Source organism: Camelus dromedarius, chromosome 16 (assembly GCF_036321535.1).
Source record: "Camelus dromedarius isolate mCamDro1 chromosome 16, mCamDro1.pat, whole genome shotgun sequence".
Taxonomy (NCBI): domain Eukaryota; kingdom Metazoa; phylum Chordata; class Mammalia; order Artiodactyla; family Camelidae; genus Camelus; species Camelus dromedarius.
Window position 1 is genome coordinate 11255831 of NC_087451.1, and position 20615 is coordinate 11276445.

General features: G+C 40.8%; 1 protein-coding gene, 5 non-coding genes and 1 pseudogene across 6 annotated transcripts in view; all 7 read right to left on the reverse strand.

Annotated features, from left to right (window-relative positions):
* The window catches only part of TEX14 (testis expressed 14, intercellular bridge forming factor), an 88161-nt gene that overhangs the window by 55707 nt on the left and 11839 nt on the right, over positions 1-20615 (reverse strand). The window lies entirely within an intron of this gene.
* On the reverse strand, positions 599-811 carry LOC116158048 (small nucleolar RNA U3). The gene has a single exon (XR_004142275.1). It is a non-coding gene; the product is annotated as a small nucleolar RNA U3 (small nucleolar RNA).
* Positions 4669-4821, reverse strand: LOC116158049 (small nucleolar RNA U3; annotated as a pseudogene).
* Positions 6333-6548, reverse strand: LOC116158047 (small nucleolar RNA U3). Its single transcript, XR_004142274.1, has one exon. It is a non-coding gene; the product is annotated as a small nucleolar RNA U3 (small nucleolar RNA).
* On the reverse strand, positions 10987-11202 carry LOC135323278 (small nucleolar RNA U3). The gene has a single exon (XR_010384697.1). It is a non-coding gene; the product is annotated as a small nucleolar RNA U3 (small nucleolar RNA).
* On the reverse strand, positions 15641-15856 carry LOC135323279 (small nucleolar RNA U3). The gene has a single exon (XR_010384698.1). It is a non-coding gene; the product is annotated as a small nucleolar RNA U3 (small nucleolar RNA).
* Positions 20295-20510, reverse strand: LOC135323280 (small nucleolar RNA U3). The gene has a single exon (XR_010384699.1). It is a non-coding gene; the product is annotated as a small nucleolar RNA U3 (small nucleolar RNA).

Genomic DNA, 20615 nt, shown 5'->3' on the forward strand with positions numbered 1-20615 from the left:
CTACTGTGCAATGACAAGTTTGATGTGTGAAGGGCTCCAGTGCAAAACCAGAGTAACTTCCTAAAGCAGATGTCAGGAAAAGCATCTCATTATTCTGGAATAACTTTAAGGTGAAGTTCAAATAACAATACAGTTTAGATTAAGCAAATGAAAAAAGTGTCAGTGCAACAGACTAAAAAGGCTGACTTAAAATTATCTTTAGCTGAAGTAACATAATTAAAACAAGAAAAACAGCACTGAGGGGGAAAAGTATACACTATTTTAACTAAGGACATACCAAAATTTATGTCTAAAGCTACTTCAAGCCCATTTTCTGGGTAACTCTTACTACCGTATTGCTTATAGTAAGACACTTCAAAGCCCAGACATGAATTTATTTACAGAGACATATTCAATGCCTAACACCAGGGTTGAGATGGCAACACCATAGAAGTCCTACACTCAAAATCAAAAAGTTATTCAAACACACATCTTTGAAAAACCCACATACCAGAGGTAAACACAACACATTATTAGCTTAAAACCACTAAGAACCCTCGCAGAAAAATACATCACTTTTCGAAGATCTTCCTCCCATTAAACTAGGTAAAAACCAAAAACCACTCAGATAGTGTCCTCTCCCTCTTACTCTTCCAAAAGAAAAGAAGAACAGTCATCAATGGCAAATAGCAGTCACCCTAAGCAACACCAAGAACCAACTTCAGGCTCAGAAAAGAACACGACACCTTCTCGTGGTCTATGGGTGCTCTACACGTTCAAAGAAGCTTCTCTAGTAACAAACTATAGAAATGATCCCTGAAAGTATAGTCTTGACTTTATCTTCGAGGCCTCTGATTGCTCTGTGGCAGCCACGCACTTTTCACTGATGGCAAGATAATTTCCCCACTTCTAGTTCTACTAGAAAAAATAGAAAGAGCTTTTGAAAATACAATCTTTCAAATGCTATCACTTCCCAACTCATTTTAACATTTTAACTGGAAATGTAATTTAACAACTTTTAAAGCAGTCACACTTAATTAACATAATACTGAATGACAGCCAATGACAATCTGCGTCTTTAAAGCCCGGGAGGCATGCACTCCACAGTTCTGGTATGGCGACCTCGCCCCTTGAAAGCTATAAAGGAAAGGGTGGGTCTTTGCCTTTGCTAAGTGAGAATCTAGCTGATTCTAATGATCAGTAAATCTTAGCCATTCTAATTCAAGGCTGTCCTAAAAGTTCGACTTCAAAACTCTGGTAAGAGGTCACCAGGACTGTGGCAGGAAGGGGGACTGGGTGGCAGAGAACCAGCACTGGAAAACAGAACCTTTTGGTTTTTGTACCATATGGTTGTTCACCCTTTCTGAATTTTTAAGATGGAGCGGGTAGGTGGATTTGGCATCATTTCTTCCCTCAACAAATACCTAAGTGCCAACCATAACTATACTAGCTACTATTTATTGTGAACTTGCCAGGCACCAGTCATCATTCTAAGTGCTATTCTATGAGATAAATACAATTATAATCATCCCAGTTTTATGGAATTTAGGCACAGAAAGATTAGGTAACTTGCCTGAGGTCTGTAGAGCGTAGTAGAGCATAGTGGGTGTCACCTTAACGATTATCCCGATTTTTTATGTGCTAAAGATTATTCTAGGTACTGGGCAAACAGAGGCACAGTGGTGAGTAAAGGTCCCTACTCTCACAAAAAGCTTACATTCTAGTGAGGTAGAGAGATGACAATAGATACCCAAGAGGATCAGATGATGAGGCATGCAGAGGACTTAAAGTGCTGAAATAGAGAGGGACACGGCGGCTACTTTAGATATGAGTGCTCAGGGAAGTCCTCTCTTTAAAGGTTGCATTTAAGCAGAGAAAACAACTAATGCCAAGACCCAAAGAAGGGAGCAAGCAATTTGAAGACAGCTAGAGAACACAGGGTATAAGGGAGAGGGAAGGTGCAGGCAGATGATGTCAGATAACTGAGGATTTTCTAGGCATGGCAAGGCCTGGGGAGTCTGGATTTTAAGTGGGAAGGGAAGCCACTGAGAGGTTTGAAGCTCTGGAGACCAGTTCTGAACCGCTGCAAGGAGAGATCATGGCAGCTTGCATTTGAGCACAGCAAGAAGGGAGGAAAAACTTGGGCTGTTCTGGAAGTTGAGCTGATTGGACTCACTGGTGGACTTGCTCAGGGGGTGGGGTGTCAGGGGAAGAGGTTTGTTTCAAAGGTTGACATGTTTTGTGCCTGGAATAACTCAATGGATGGTGCTGTGCAGGGAAGACTAGCAAGAGACGGATTTCTCATCTAAAGGAGGGGCTTTTTCTCAGTGGGGTAAGGGAGTGTTCAACTACTATACTTGCTTTATCTAATTTTAACTCTTATAACAACCCGGTGTTTTGATGCTATTAGTACTACATCTGTCTATTTTACATGGGGACGGACTGGGGTTAAGGAACTTCCCAGGAACCCACAGCTAGTAAATAACAGACCAAGGAGTCAATTCCAGAGTATGTACTCCTTCTCTCATGATTCCCAACCTTTTAAAGAGGACCAAGAACTAATTTAGGGCTCACAGTGAAAGCCTGGCCACTATGGATACAGCAGGAGAAAATCAAGGAGAAACTATATAGTACATGGTTAGAGTGGAAGAAAGAGAAATTAACTGTGATCCTGGGATCACACACTCTCAGGAGGTGTCTTTTCCTCACCTGCTCCCTGGGATGATTAGTTCATTCCTTCTTTATTCTCAAGCCTCCTATCCCTCCTCACCTACCTTCCTCAGCAATGATCCTTTCTCATATTTGGCAAAGAACTAGAAGCCATCACTTGAAAAGCCCTTAACATGATCTCATTACACAGACGAACCCACCTACATCTGAACTTTCCACTTTCTCTGGCCGACTCAAAGGCCTCTTGCCAGCTGAGAGCTGCTCTCTCCCGTAGCTCAGTTTCTCCTACTCTCCTCAGTCCTTCCAACTGCACTCAGACTTGCTCTCCCATCCTAGTTAAACCCTAAATGCATCCCACATCTTGCCCCCTTCCCCTAGCTGAATGCACACGTACCCCATATACTCTCCCTCACAGCCTGAGTTTTTCTTCTGGGAGTCTTTCCACCAAGTGGCAAAACTTCACATCATTCCACTGATCAGTCCATCCCTAACCAGTTTCTGTTTCCACACAGGACCAATGGATACTTTTCTATCTTCATCTTAGTCTCTCGTCTGCTTTCCACACACTTCATTGTGTCCCACTTGGCTTCCATCAAGCAAGCTCATGTGGTTTCCCTCCTACCTCTCTGGCTGCTCCTTCTTGGTTTGCTGTGGGAGTTCTAACTCCTTTGCTATTCACCCGCTTAAAAAAAAACCTCCCTTAAATGTTCCCTAAACTGAACTCTACCATCACTTCCTGCTCCATTACCCTACCTAATTCATTTTCCCCTCCACTTTCCCCATTTAACATATGGTATCATGGTCTAATCATTTGTTCAAGCCATAAGACCTGACAATTATCCTTGACAGTTCCTCTCACTCACACCTACATTGAATCTGATGAAATAAAATGTATATTTTAATGCAAGACAACAAAAAAATATAAACATAAAATTCTCTCTTTGTGTTTGGGCCTCCTCCCTCCCTAACATGGAGTGTGCATCTGCATTACATATTAACCAGAGCACCTCAAAGATGCGAGTGCTTGCTCAACTGTAAAGATCAATTTTCTTTTCCTTTCTTCTGATACTGGCAATGTAACTTCTTAAAAGAGTATCGTTCTTTCTCAACTCTTTAGGGGGTCATGGTGACTTACTTGCTGCTCACTTTGTACAAGCTTATTTTTACCTGGACTACCTGTTCTTTGGTGAACTTTATGTAAAATATCAGTATGTCATTTTGAAGTACAATCCTTTGTCTCAAAAATGTATATGACTGTACCTTCAACTTCTAACAGTTTTATGAGAATCTGCTTCTTGGGTTAAATCCTCAGTCTGGCTCGAGTAAGATTTCCTTTTTTTCTTTTTGATAGTTAATTGAATTTTCATTGACAAATCAATCCCCAAGTCCTATCAATTTTACCACTTAAATATCTTTCAGATCTGGTCTTTCTCTATCATCGCAATCGTCTTCTCCTGGGTAGCTGAATACAGTAAGTAACTAACTGGTCCTTACACTTGCCACATCACCCCTGCCCACAAACATAATCGTCACAGAGCATTTAGAATGACCTTAAAATGCACAGCTGATGAAGTAACCCTCCTTCAGTAGCTGCCCACTACCCTTAGCTTTCTGTCCACAATGCTTTGGCCAAACTCTGCCTTCTTTCATTCCTCCTTCTGCTGAAGTCCTATAAGCCCTAGGCCTACACTCTATTTCCTTAGCTAGGACTGAGATAGAGAAAGAAACCACCATGGAGGAAAGATAGGGATATCTACGTAGGTGTGGGGAGAGTGACTTGACTGACAGAAAGGAGAGGGAGAAAGGGATGCTAATTTTGTTTCAATACCCTCGAGCTGCCCTGAACACCGATGTGTGAAAAAGCTCAAATCATGTCACCCATAAACCCAATCAGAAAACAAATGCCAAATTGCCTCAGACAAATTCTTCCTCACTGCAAAGAAAAATTACAGCTTATACAATAATCTGGCCAGGATATAACCCACAACATCTACGGTCTGTGACAGTAATATAAGCAGAAGCACTCAGGTACCCTCCCTCCCACTCCTCCAGAGAAGGAGAAGCAGCTTAGAAGAGAAGGCCATGAGTCCTCGTGCTTTAAGGTGCTCTACACCAACAGAGAAACTGCTCTAGTAACAAACTAAAGAAATAACCCCCTAAAAGTAGAGCCTTGACTGACTGCAACCTCTGCTGGGTCAGTGGCAGCTGCACACTTTCTGCTGACAGTGACATTATTCCACATTCCTCTCATTCAAAAATCTCATATAAATTATTTTCAAACTACCGTTTCACATACAACTTAAAAAAAATTCTGAATACTCAAGACTTCGTTTGCTTTTTAAGAAACTAAGACTTCAAGTTCTTAATTAACCTATTAAGGACAAACAGCCAGTCAGAAGTGCTTGCCTTTCTGTTTCTAAAAACACTACCAAACCAACACTGCCCGGACTACTGTAAGACAAAGGTGTGCTCGGATGCGTCAAATAAGTTTTCTAATCTTAAATACGACATGCAGCCCCTGTGGGTGAGATTATTTTATTTTTTAATTTTTAACATTCCAAGATCCTTAATTTTGATTTGACCCTTTTAACTTTGAGATCCTCTGCTGCTTACTCACGTTGAGTGTGGACTGAATATTGGGTTCACCTGGGTAATTATTTTTTCCAAAATAATGGACCTGGGCCAATCTTAAATGGGGGAATGGAGAGTATTATTTTGAAAAACAATTCTCTCCATATTTTAACAAATTAGTAATAAAGTAACCAAAACTGTACTTTTGTGGGATTTTGGGATTTTTGGCCAGCAGGAAGTTGGAGGGGTTCTGTTTTTAGTGGTAATTTGGTACCTTTCTGGACTGAAATTTTTAAAAACTTTACATGTATCACATTTAATTTTAAATATCAAGTCTATTTAGACCTTATATTATTAAAAAAAAATAACATACTAGGTGACCATGAAAGGTTACACACCCCAACCTCTACCAACAAAACACATGACTTCAACATGGTTTCTCTTCTTCATTAAAAAAAATTTTAAAGATAAAGGCTACGACTTCCACAGTACTTTAATATGCTCCAAGTCATCTACTAAATCCTTTACATGGATCACCCACCCTGCTTAATCTTGGAAATAACCCTGAGATGGAGAAAATAGAAATTTAGAAATACATACTCTCGAAATATAAAATATTCATAACCCAAAACTGGCAAAGTCAAATACTACAATATATTACATTATGTTAAATACAAAATATTATTTTAGTGGTGGAGGGTATGCCGAGCACACATGAAGTACTGCATTCAACCCCAAGAATCTCCATTTTAAAAACATGAATAACCTAATTAACAAGATGTACGATAAAACACAGGAGATGCCAAAGTAACTCAAAAGGTGCAATATTTACTCTTACAAAATTAAGAAACAAAAATAAACAAAAAAACCCTGAAACACACGGGTTTCAAAGATCTTTCACGTGCTACTTAAAAACTGCAGTAAAAAAACATCATGCGAATAAACGAAAAATAAAAAAGCTAAACTGCGATTGATTACCACACCACGACATAAAGTATTTTTTCCCTAGTATAACTATAGGTACAGAACCGAAACAAAAAACATGAGAAAAAAAAAAACCACATAAAAAAAAAACAACCATCTACTATTGTTAAAACAAAAGTACAAACGAGACCACTCAGACGGCGTCCTCCCCCTCTTACTCTCCCCAAAAGGAAGAGAAGAACGATCATCAATGGCAAGTGGCGATCACACAAGCGACACCAACAACCAGCTTCACGCTCAGGAGAGAACGCTGCACCTCCTCCTCGTGGTTTCGGGTGCTCTACACGTTCAGAGAAACTTCTCTAGTAACAAACTATAGAAATGATCCCTGAAAGTATAGTCTTGACCTTGACCGCGAAGCCTCTGACGGCTCCGTGGCAGCCGCGCACTTTACACTGATGGCGACATTCTGTCACGTCACTCGTCGTCCCGGGAACATTTTTTACTTTGTATCTTATAAGTATTCGGTGAAATGCCAGAGTTCAAGCACCACTTTCGCCCGTAAATCTTCCAGAAAGACTTCAAAAGCAGCAACAGGCCTCATTAACATATGGCTTCCTAGCAGCCAATCACACGCCGCGCGCATCGGACTCCTACACAAGACTCCTATTACCCCGCCCACCGCGCCCGGCGCCACCTGGGTCCAGGTGGGGTCGCCTCGCCCCTCCGCAGGCTACGGAAACGCTGTTCCCCACACTGGTCCGTGTGGACTGCCTCTCGCCTGCTACAGGAATATGCCTACTTGGAGAGACCACGTTGCCTTGGCCTGAAGGAGAGACGTGGGGGGAGAAGGAGAAAAGACAGACAGACAGACAGACAGACAGACAGACAGACAGACAGACAGACAAAGAACTGGTGTACACTTCTGATCTCGCGTAACGACAGACGTAACCATGGTGGTCTGTGAGTGCCTTCTCCGTGATAGGCATCTTAACCCGCTGTCTCCCTTCATCCTCTAAACACCTGAAGGAGAAGGGGGTGACTGTGTCCCCATTCTTACGGATGCTGGCTACAGTATCTGTCACACAGCTGAGGGCACCACACAGGGTAGGTACCTAGGTACCTCTGGCACTAAATCAAGTCCGGGTTCTTTCTGGAAGCTAAACTGCCTGTCTCCAGAGGTCGAGGCTCCAATCAAAGTCCTTTCTCTAAGAAAGCACTAAATACACTATCCTTCAAGGTTCAGTCTTGAATGACTGATCTGCCTGGCTTCCAAATCTCAAGAGGAAGCCTTCACTTGTGGCAAAAGTTAGTCCCAGCTTCTCCTAAAGAACACGCTTTATATATGATGGTGTATGACTTTTTAGTCACTTCCTGTGGTTAAAGTGCTTCTGCCCCCACGTCTTCCAGCCTGCCAGAAAGCACAGCGCCACGTGGACGTCCACATGGTTTTCTGAACCAAACACACTTTTTGTTTGTTTGTTTTTTACTGCATTGTAGTTAAGGTGACCAACGTGACCATCAGGGTCATCTCATCTAACCACTTCGAATACAACCTCCTTGGAGATAGCCAAACGCTCTGAATTCAATTCCTTCAGAGAAAGGGACAGTGTTGGGGCAATCTGGCCAGGTCTGGGACACATCTCCTTGGTGTCAGAGCAGTTGCTTATGTCTTGAAGCTAGAAGGTGATTTCCACTCCCTTTCACCCAAGGGCCCTCGTCTCTGATCTGAGCCCTTCTGAATCTAAGACTTTTCCATTCTGTGTTCCTCCAACCTTTCTGGGGACCCCTCACCATCCATGCCATCCTTTCGCCTCCTAGGAGCAGATTCTCCAACTGCATATGGGTCTGATTATCACTCCAGCACATTCAAAGACTCAGTTCATGTCATCTCTTCTGGATGCCTTCTCTGACCTTCCCAGCTCACAGTGACCACTATGTGCTTTGTGTCCCTAATTATCCTTGAATGTGCTTCTACATAGCTCTCTGTGGTCTAAGCACATTATCTCCCCCTACTCAACTGTGAAGTTTTTAAAAGCTGGAACCAGATCATATTTATCTTTGTTATCTCTAGCCCCTTATCCTGTGGAGAATAAAAAGACCCCACCTACTTACGATATTTAGGAGTTATCTTCCCTACCCGGACATTAAAAAGTAAAGCCCAAAAAAGGAAAAGCTCCACTCATACCCACAAAACTTTCAATCAGCTTCTTTCAACCACCCTTTTAGTGGGTTACTTTAAAACATAGGCCAGGATCAACCTAAACTTCAGGAAAGCCCTCAGTGAGAGCGAGCAAATAAGCAAATAGGGAGAGGGGTGGGAGGGAGGAGGGAAACTAGAAGGAAATATCAAAAAGTATAGCAACCTCAGGAAAAAAAAAAAAATCTAAAATTCAAGAATAGAATGCCCTGAAAAAGTATAACTGATAAGAGCAAATACTTAGGAACAAGACAGGGATGCTCACTTTTGCCACTTTTATCCAATATAGTAATGGAAGTCCTAGCCAGAGCAGTTAGGCAAGAAAAAGAAATAAAAGGCATCCAAATTGAAAAGGAAGAAGTAAGACTGTCATTGTTTCCAGATGACAAGATACTATATACAGAAAATCCTAAAGACTCCACCAAAAAACTGTTAGAACTAATAAATGAATTCAGTACAGTTACAGGATACAGTATCAATATACAGCAATCTGTTGCATTTCTATACACTAATCACGAACTAAAGAGAAATTAAGAAAATAATCCCACTTACAATTGCATCAGAAATTTAAAAAAAAAAAAAAAAAAAAAAAACCTAGGAAAATGTTAACCAAGGAGGTGAAACACCTGTATACTGAAAACTATGGCACTGATTAAAGAAACTGCAGAAGACAGAAATAAATGGAAAGATATTCTGTGCTCGTAGATTGGAACAACTATTATTGTCAAAATGTCCATACTACCCAAAGCAATATAAGATTCAATGGAGTATCCATCAAAATTCCAATGGCATTTTTCACAGAAATAGAACAAAATTCTAAAATTTTATTGGAACCACAAAAGATCACAGAGTCAAAGCAATCTTGAGAAAGAAAAGAAAGCTGCAGGCACAACATTCCCTGACTTCAAACTATATTTCAAAGCTATAGTAATAAAAACAGTATGGTACTGGCATGAAAACAGACATGTAGATCAATGGAGTACAACAGAGAGCCCAGAAATAAGCCCATGAATTTTTGGTCAATTAATTTAAGACAATGGAGTCAACAATATACAATGGGGAAAGTAAAGTCTCTTCTATAAATGATACTGGGAAGATTGGACTTTGCCAAAGAATGAAACTGGACCAGTATCTTACACCATACACAAAAATTAACTCAAAGTGGATTAAAAACTTGAATGAAAGGCCTAAAATCATAAAACTCCTAGAACACATAGATGGTAAGCTCCTAGAAACTGGTCTTGGTGATGATTTTTTTTGGATTTGACACGAAAAGCGTAGGCAACAAAAATGCAAAAATAATCAAGTGGGACTACATCACACTAAAAAGCTTCTGCAGAGCAAAAGAAACCATTAAGAAATGAAAAGGCAACCGACTGAATAGGAAAAAATACTTGCAAATTATGTATCTGATGAGGGATTAGTATCCAATATATCAAGAACTCATATACCAGAACAGCAAAAAAAACAAAACAAAACAAAACCCAGGCCGCCTCTCTAGCTCTCTCCTCTTCGGAGACGGCCCACACTCTGTCTATGGAGTGTGTACCTACGGTTACTCTAACCTGAGCATGCAACCTCACACCTCGTGGCCTCCCCACACCTCATGGCCTTTCTCTTGCCTTACACTCTATGCAGTATGTATCTCTCTAAATAAATCTACCTTTACTCAAAACAAAACAACCCCAAAAATCCAATAAAAAGATGGCCAAAGGATCTGATTAGACTTTTTTTTTTTTTCTAAAGAATGTACACAGATGGCCAAACAGGCACATGAAAAGATGCTAAATCACTAATCATCAGGGAAATGCAAATCAAAACCACAAAGATATCACATCACCTCATATCTGTTAGAATGGCTATTATCAAAAAGACATCTGGCGATGTGGAGAAAAGGGAACCCTTGTGCATTGCTGGTGTAAACGTAAATTGGTGCTGAACTACCAAATGCTTCAGTAATTCTACGTCTAGGTATTTATCCAAAGAAATGAAAAATACTAACTTGAAAAGATACATACACCCCCATGTTCACTAGAGGTGTGAGCGAGGGTGGAGATGGGGGAAAGATGGGTGAAGAAAGTCAAAAAGTACAAACTTCAGTTATAAAAAAAAGTCATTGGGATGTAATGTACAGCATGGAGACTATAGCTAGTAACACTGTGTTGCATATTTGAAAGTTGGTAATAAATCTTAAAAGCTGTAGTTATAAGAAAAAAAATTGTATAACTATATAGGGTGACGGTTACACCAGACTTATTGTGATCATTTTGCAATACGTACAAAAGGATGGAATAATTACGCCTACGCCTGATAGTGTGTCAATCATAAAACTCAATTTAAAAAAAAAAGAAAAGCTCTCTTGGAAAGTAAAACATTCATAACCAAAAGCACTAAAAAAGAAAAAAAAAAAAAAAAAAAAAAAAACCCCACAGTGAAGTAAATATCCCACAGCAATACAAAATAATTAAACGATATGAGTTAAACCCAGCGAAGTTCTAGGATTAACGTAGGAGACCCAACAATTGGCTAAAAAAAAAAAACTGAAAAAACATTGACCACAAAGCACGTAGAAAAAAAAAAATAACTTTGATATACTAAATCAAGAGCTCCTACTGTTTCGTTGAAACAAGATTATAAACGAGACCACTCAGACGGCGTCCTCCCCCTCTTACTCTCCCCAAAAGGAAGAGAAGAACGATCATCAATGGCAAGTGGCGATCACACAAGCGACACCAACAACCAGCTTCACGCTCAGGAGAGAACGCTGCACCTCCTCCTCGTGGTTTCGGGTGCTCTACACGTTCAGAGAAACTTCTCTAGTAACAAACTATAGAAATGATCCCTGAAAGTATAGTCTTGACCTTGACCGCGAAGCCTCTGACGGCTCCGTGGCAGCCGCGCACTTTACACTGATGGCGACATTCTGTCACGTCACTCGTCGTCCCGGGAACATTTTTTACTTTGTATCTTATAAGTATTCGGTGAAATGCCAGAGTTCAAGCACCACTTTCGCCCGTAAATCTTCCAGAAAGACTTCAAAAGCAGCAACAGGCCTCATTAACATATGGCTTCCTAGCAGCCAATCACACGCCGCGCGCATCGGACTCCTACACAAGACTCCTATTACCCCGCCCACCGCGCCCGGCGCCACCTGGGTCCAGGTGGGGTCGCCTCGCCCCTCCGCAGGCTACGGAAACGCTGTTCCCCACACTGGTCCGTGTGGACTGCCTCTCGCCTGCTACAGGAATATGCCTACTTGGAGAGACCACGTTGCCTTGGCCTGAAGGAGAGACGTGGGGGGAGAAGGAGAAAAGACAGACAGACAGACAGACAGACAGACAGACAGACAGACAGACAGACAAAGAACTGGTGTACACTTCTGATCTCGCGTAACGACAGACGTAACCATGGTGGTCTGTGAGTGCCTTCTCCGTGATAGGCATCTTAACCCGCTGTCTCCCTTCATCCTCTAAACACCTGAAGGAGAAGGGGGTGACTGTGTCCCCATTCTTACGGATGCTGGCTACAGTATCTGTCACACAGCTGAGGGCACCACACAGGGTAGGTACCTAGGTACCTCTGGCACTAAATCAAGTCCGGGTTCTTTCTGGAAGCTAAACTGCCTGTCTCCAGAGGTCGAGGCTCCAATCAAAGTCCTTTCTCTAAGAAAGCACTAAATACACTATCCTTCAAGGTTCAGTCTTGAATGACTGATCTGCCTGGCTTCCAAATCTCAAGAGGAAGCCTTCACTTGTGGCAAAAGTTAGTCCCAGCTTCTCCTAAAGAACACGCTTTATATATGATGGTGTATGACTTTTTAGTCACTTCCTGTGGTTAAAGTGCTTCTGCCCCCACGTCTTCCAGCCTGCCAGAAAGCACAGCGCCACGTGGACGTCCACATGGTTTTCTGAACCAAACACACTTTTTGTTTGTTTGTTTTTTACTGCATTGTAGTTAAGGTGACCAACGTGACCATCAGGGTCATCTCATCTAACCACTTCGAATACAACCTCCTTGGAGATAGCCAAACGCTCTGAATTCAATTCCTTCAGAGAAAGGGACAGTGTTGGGGCAATCTGGCCAGGTCTGGGACACATCTCCTTGGTGTCAGAGCAGTTGCTTATGTCTTGAAGCTAGAAGGTGATTTCCACTCCCTTTCACCCAAGGGCCCTCGTCTCTGATCTGAGCCCTTCTGAATCTAAGACTTTTCCATTCTGTGTTCCTCCAACCTTTCTGGGGACCCCTCACCATCCATGCCATCCTTTCGCCTCCTAGGAGCAGATTCTCCAACTGCATATGGGTCTGATTATCACTCCAGCACATTCAAAGACTCAGTTCATGTCATCTCTTCTGGATGCCTTCTCTGACCTTCCCAGCTCACAGTGACCACTATGTGCTTTGTGTCCCTAATTATCCTTGAATGTGCTTCTACATAGCTCTCTGTGGTCTAAGCACATTATCTCCCCCTACTCAACTGTGAAGTTTTTAAAAGCTGGAACCAGATCATATTTATCTTTGTTATCTCTAGCCCCTTATCCTGTGGAGAATAAAAAGACCCCACCTACTTACGATATTTAGGAGTTATCTTCCCTACCCGGACATTAAAAAGTAAAGCCCAAAAAAGGAAAAGCTCCACTCATACCCACAAAACTTTCAATCAGCTTCTTTCAACCACCCTTTTAGTGGGTTACTTTAAAACATAGGCCAGGATCAACCTAAACTTCAGGAAAGCCCTCAGTGAGAGCGAGCAAATAAGCAAATAGGGAGAGGGGTGGGAGGGAGGAGGGAAACTAGAAGGAAATATCAAAAAGTATAGCAACCTCAGGAAAAAAAAAAAAATCTAAAATTCAAGAATAGAATGCCCTGAAAAAGTATAACTGATAAGAGCAAATACTTAGGAACAAGACAGGGATGCTCACTTTTGCCACTTTTATCCAATATAGTAATGGAAGTCCTAGCCAGAGCAGTTAGGCAAGAAAAAGAAATAAAAGGCATCCAAATTGAAAAGGAAGAAGTAAGACTGTCATTGTTTCCAGATGACAAGATACTATATACAGAAAATCCTAAAGACTCCACCAAAAAACTGTTAGAACTAATAAATGAATTCAGTACAGTTACAGGATACAGTATCAATATACAGCAATCTGTTGCATTTCTATACACTAATCACGAACTAAAGAGAAATTAAGAAAATAATCCCACTTACAATTGCATCAGAAATTTAAAAAAAAAAAAAAAAAAAAAAAACCTAGGAAAATGTTAACCAAGGAGGTGAAACACCTGTATACTGAAAACTATGGCACTGATTAAAGAAACTGCAGAAGACAGAAATAAATGGAAAGATATTCTGTGCTCGTAGATTGGAACAACTATTATTGTCAAAATGTCCATACTACCCAAAGCAATATAAGATTCAATGGAGTATCCATCAAAATTCCAATGGCATTTTTCACAGAAATAGAACAAAATTCTAAAATTTTATTGGAACCACAAAAGATCACAGAGTCAAAGCAATCTTGAGAAAGAAAAGAAAGCTGCAGGCACAACATTCCCTGACTTCAAACTATATTTCAAAGCTATAGTAATAAAAACAGTATGGTACTGGCATGAAAACAGACATGTAGATCAATGGAGTACAACAGAGAGCCCAGAAATAAGCCCATGAATTTTTGGTCAATTAATTTAAGACAATGGAGTCAACAATATACAATGGGGAAAGTAAAGTCTCTTCTATAAATGATACTGGGAAGATTGGACTTTGCCAAAGAATGAAACTGGACCAGTATCTTACACCATACACAAAAATTAACTCAAAGTGGATTAAAAACTTGAATGAAAGGCCTAAAATCATAAAACTCCTAGAACACATAGATGGTAAGCTCCTAGAAACTGGTCTTGGTGATGATTTTTTTTGGATTTGACACGAAAAGCGTAGGCAACAAAAATGCAAAAATAATCAAGTGGGACTACATCACACTAAAAAGCTTCTGCAGAGCAAAAGAAACCATTAAGAAATGAAAAGGCAACCGACTGAATAGGAAAAAATACTTGCAAATTATGTATCTGATGAGGGATTAGTATCCAATATATCAAGAACTCATATACCAGAACAGCAAAAAAAACAAAACAAAACAAAACCCAGGCCGCCTCTCTAGCTCTCTCCTCTTCGGAGACGGCCCACACTCTGTCTATGGAGTGTGTACCTACGGTTACTCTAACCTGAGCATGCAACCTCACACCTCGTGGCCTCCCCACACCTCATGGCCTTTCTCTTGCCTTACACTCTATGCAGTATGTATCTCTCTAAATAAATCTACCTTTACTCAAAACAAAACAACCCCAAAAATCCAATAAAAAGATGGCCAAAGGATCTGATTAGACTTTTTTTTTTTTTCTAAAGAATGTACACAGATGGCCAAACAGGCACATGAAAAGATGCTAAATCACTAATCATCAGGGAAATGCAAATCAAAACCACAAAGATATCACATCACCTCATATCTGTTAGAATGGCTATTATCAAAAAGACATCTGGCGATGTGGAGAAAAGGGAACCCTTGTGCATTGCTGGTGTAAACGTAAATTGGTGCTGAACTACCAAATGCTTCAGTAATTCTACGTCTAGGTATTTATCCAAAGAAATGAAAAATACTAACTTGAAAAGATACATACACCCCCATGTTCACTAGAGGTGTGAGCGAGGGTGGAGATGGGGGAAAGATGGGTGAAGAAAGTCAAAAAGTACAAACTTCAGTTATAAAAAAAAGTCATTGGGATGTAATGTACAGCATGGAGACTATAGCTAGTAACACTGTGTTGCATATTTGAAAGTTGGTAATAAATCTTAAAAGCTGTAGTTATAAGAAAAAAAATTGTATAACTATATAGGGTGACGGTTACACCAGACTTATTGTGATCATTTTGCAATACGTACAAAAGGATGGAATAATTACGCCTACGCCTGATAGTGTGTCAATCATAAAACTCAATTTAAAAAAAAAAGAAAAGCTCTCTTGGAAAGTAAAACATTCATAACCAAAAGCACTAAAAAAGAAAAAAAAAAAAAAAAAAAAAAAAACCCCACAGTGAAGTAAATATCCCACAGCAATACAAAATAATTAAACGATATGAGTTAAACCCAGCGAAGTTCTAGGATTAACGTAGGAGACCCAACAATTGGCTAAAAAAAAAAAACTGAAAAAACATTGACCACAAAGCACGTAGAAAAAAAAAAATAACTTTGATATACTAAATCAAGAGCTCCTACTGTTTCGTTGAAACAAGATTATAAACGAGACCACTCAGACGGCGTCCTCCCCCTCTTACTCTCCCCAAAAGGAAGAGAAGAACGATCATCAATGGCAAGTGGCGATCACACAAGCGACACCAACAACCAGCTTCACGCTCAGGAGAGAACGCTGCACCTCCTCCTCGTGGTTTCGGGTGCTCTACACGTTCAGAGAAACTTCTCTAGTAACAAACTATAGAAATGATCCCTGAAAGTATAGTCTTGACCTTGACCGCGAAGCCTCTGACGGCTCCGTGGCAGCCGCGCACTTTACACTGATGGCGACATTCTGTCACGTCACTCGTCGTCCCGGGAACATTTTTTACTTTGTATCTTATAAGTATTCGGTGAAATGCCAGAGTTCAAGCACCACTTTCGCCCGTAAATCTTCCAGAAAGACTTCAAAAGCAGCAACAGGCCTCATTAACATATGGCTTCCTAGCAGCCAATCACACGCCGCGCGCATCGGACTCCTACACAAGACTCCTATTACCCCGCCCACCGCGCCCGGCGCCACCTGGGTCCAGGTGGGGTCGCCTCGCCCCTCCGCAGGCTACGGAAACGCTGTTCCCCACACTGGTCCGTGTGGACTGCCTCTCGCCTGCTACAGGAATATGCCTACTTGGAGAGACCACGTTGCCTTGGCCTGAAGGAGAGACGTGGGGGGAGAAGGAGAAAAGACAGACAGACAGACAGACAGACAGACAGACAGACAGACAGACAGACAAAGAACTGGTGTACACTTCTGATCTCGCGTAACGACAGACGTAACCATGGTGGTCTGTGAGTGCCTTCTCCGTGATAGGCATCTTAACCCGCTGTCTCCCTTCATCCTCTAAACACCTGAAGGAGAAGGGGGTGACTGTGTCCCCATTCTTACGGATGCTGGCTACAGTATCTGTCACACAGCTGAGGGCACCACACAGGGTAGGTACCTAGGTACCTCTGGCACTAAATCAAGTCCGGGTTCTTTCTGGAAGCTAAACTGCCTGTCTCCAGAGGTCGAGGCTCCAATCAAAGTCCTTTCTCTAAGAAAGCACTAAATACACTATCCTTCAAGGTTCAGTCTTGAATGACTGATCTGCCTGGCTTCCAAATCTCAAGAGGAAGCCTTCACTTGTGGCAAAAGTTAGTCCCAGCTTCTCCTAAAGAACACGCTTTATATATGATGGTGTATGACTTTTTAGTCACTTCCTGTGGTTAAAGTGCTTCTGCCCCCACGTCTTCCAGCCTGCCAGAAAGCACAGCGCCACGTGGACGTCCACATGGTTTTCTGAACCAAACACACTTTTTGTTTGTTTGTTTTTTACTGCATTGTAGTTAAGGTGACCAACGTGACCATCAGGGTCATCTCATCTAACCACTTCGAATACAACCTCCTTGGAGATAGCCAAACGCTCTGAATTCAATTCCTTCAGAGAAAGGGACAGTGTTGGGGCAATCTGGCCAGGTCTGGGACACATCTCCTTGGTGTCAGAGCAGTTGCTTATGTCTTGAAGCTAGAAGGTGATTTCCACTCCCTTTCACCCAAGGGCCCTCGTCTCTGATCTGAGCCCTTCTGAATCTAAGACTTTTCCATTCTGTGTTCCTCCAACCTTTCTGGGGACCCCTCACCATCCATGCCATCCTTTCGCCTCCTAGGAGCAGATTCTCCAACTGCATATGGGTCTGATTATCACTCCAGCACATTCAAAGACTCAGTTCATGTCATCTCTTCTGGATGCCTTCTCTGACCTTCCCAGCTCACAGTGACCACTATGTGCTTTGTGTCCCTAATTATCCTTGAATGTGCTTCTACATAGCTCTCTGTGGTCTAAGCACATTATCTCCCCCTACTCAACTGTGAAGTTTTTAAAAGCTGGAACCAGATCATATTTATCTTTGTTATCTCTAGCCCCTTATCCTGTGGAGAATAAAAAGACCCCACCTACTTACGATATTTAGGAGTTATCTTCCCTACCCGGACATTAAAAAGTAAAGCCCAAAAAAGGAAAAGCTCCACTCATACCCACAAAACTTTCAATCAGCTTCTTTCAACCACCCTTTTAGTGGGTTACTTTAAAACATAGGCCAGGATCAACCTAAACTTCAGGAAAGCCCTCAGTGAGAGCGAGCAAATAAGCAAATAGGGAGAGGGGTGGGAGGGAGGAGGGAAACTAGAAGGAAATATCAAAAAGTATAGCAACCTCAGGAAAAAAAAAAAAATCTAAAATTCAAGAATAGAATGCCCTGAAAAAGTATAACTGATAAGAGCAAATACTTAGGAACAAGACAGGGATGCTCACTTTTGCCACTTTTATCCAATATAGTAATGGAAGTCCTAGCCAGAGCAGTTAGGCAAGAAAAAGAAATAAAAGGCATCCAAATTGAAAAGGAAGAAGTAAGACTGTCATTGTTTCCAGATGACAAGATACTATATACAGAAAATCCTAAAGACTCCACCAAAAAACTGTTAGAACTAATAAATGAATTCAGTACAGTTACAGGATACAGTATCAATATACAGCAATCTGTTGCATTTCTATACACTAATCACGAACTAAAGAGAAATTAAGAAAATAATCCCACTTACAATTGCATCAGAAATTTAAAAAAAAAAAAAAAAAAAAAAAACCTAGGAAAATGTTAACCAAGGAGGTGAAACACCTGTATACTGAAAACTATGGCACTGATTAAAGAAACTGCAGAAGACAGAAATAAATGGAAAGATATTCTGTGCTCGTAGATTGGAACAACTATTATTGTCAAAATGTCCATACTACCCAAAGCAATATAAGATTCAATGGAGTATCCATCAAAATTCCAATGGCATTTTTCACAGAAATAGAACAAAATTCTAAAATTTTATTGGAACCACAAAAGATCACAGAGTCAAAGCAATCTTGAGAAAGAAAAGAAAGCTGCAGGCACAACATTCCCTGACTTCAAACTATATTTCAAAGCTATAGTAATAAAAACAGTATGGTACTGGCATGAAAACAGACATGTAGATCAATGGAGTACAACAGAGAGCCCAGAAATAAGCCCATGAATTTTTGGTCAATTAATTTAAGACAATGGAGTCAACAATATACAATGGGGAAAGTAAAGTCTCTTCTATAAATGATACTGGGAAGATTGGACTTTGCCAAAGAATGAAACTGGACCAGTATCTTACACCATACACAAAAATTAACTCAAAGTGGATTAAAAACTTGAATGAAAGGCCTAAAATCATAAAACTCCTAGAACACATAGATGGTAAGCTCCTAGAAACTGGTCTTGGTGATGATTTTTTTTGGATTTGACACGAAAAGCGTAGGCAACAAAAATGCAAAAATAATCAAGTGGGACTACATCACACTAAAAAGCTTCTGCAGAGCAAAAGAAACCATTAAGAAATGAAAAGGCAACCGACTGAATAGGAAAAAATACTTGCAAATTATGTATCTGATGAGGGATTAGTATCCAATATATCAAGAACTCATATACCAGAACAGCAAAAAAAACAAAACAAAACAAAACCCAGGCCGCCTCTCTAGCTCTCTCCTCTTCGGAGACGGCCCACACTCTGTCTATGGAGTGTGTACCTACGGTTACTCTAACCTGAGCATGCAACCTCACACCTCGTGGCCTCCCCACACCTCATGGCCTTTCTCTTGCCTTACACTCTATGCAGTATGTATCTCTCTAAATAAATCTACCTTTACTCAAAACAAAACAACCCCAAAAATCCAATAAAAAGATGGCCAAAGGATCTGATTAGACTTTTTTTTTTTTTCTAAAGAATGTACACAGATGGCCAAACAGGCACATGAAAAGATGCTAAATCACTAATCATCAGGGAAATGCAAATCAAAACCACAAAGATATCACATCACCTCATATCTGTTAGAATGGCTATTATCAAAAAGACATCTGGCGATGTGGAGAAAAGGGAACCCTTGTGCATTGCTGGTGTAAACGTAAATTGGTGCTGAACTACCAAATGCTTCAGTAATTCTACGTCTAGGTATTTATCCAAAGAAATGAAAAATACTAACTTGAAAAGATACATACACCCCCATGTTCACTAGAGGTGTGAGCGAGGGTGGAGATGGGGGAAAGATGGGTGAAGAAAGTCAAAAAGTACAAACTTCAGTTATAAAAAAAAGTCATTGGGATGTAATGTACAGCATGGAGACTATAGCTAGTAACACTGTGTTGCATATTTGAAAGTTGGTAATAAATCTTAAAAGCTGTAGTTATAAGAAAAAAAATTGTATAACTATATAGGGTGACGGTTACACCAGACTTATTGTGATCATTTTGCAATACGTACAAAAGGATGGAATAATTACGCCTACGCCTGATAGTGTGTCAATCATAAAACTCAATTTAAAAAAAAAAGAAAAGCTCTCTTGGAAAGTAAAACATTCATAACCAAAAGCACTAAAAAAGAAAAAAAAAAAAAAAAAAAAAAAAACCCCACAGTGAAGTAAATATCCCACAGCAATACAAAATAATTAAACGATATGAGTTAAACCCAGCGAAGTTCTAGGATTAACGTAGGAGACCCAACAATTGGCTAAAAAAAAAAAACTGAAAAAACATTGACCACAAAGCACGTAGAAAAAAAAAAATAACTTTGATATACTAAATCAAGAGCTCCTACTGTTTCGTTGAAACAAGATTATAAACGAGACCACTCAGACGGCGTCCTCCCCCTCTTACTCTCCCCAAAAGGAAGAGAAGAACGATCATCAATGGCAAGTGGCGATCACACAAGCGACACCAACAACCAGCTTCACGCTCAGGAGAGAACGCTGCACCTCCTCCTCGTGGTTTCGGGTGCTCTACACGTTCAGAGAAACTTCTCTAGTAACAAACTATAGAAATGATCCCTGAAAGTATAGTCTTGACCTTGACCGCGAAGCCTCTGACGGCTCCGTGGCAGCCGCGCACTTTACACTGATGGCGACATTCTGTCACGTCACTCGTCGTCCCGGGAACATTTTTTACTTT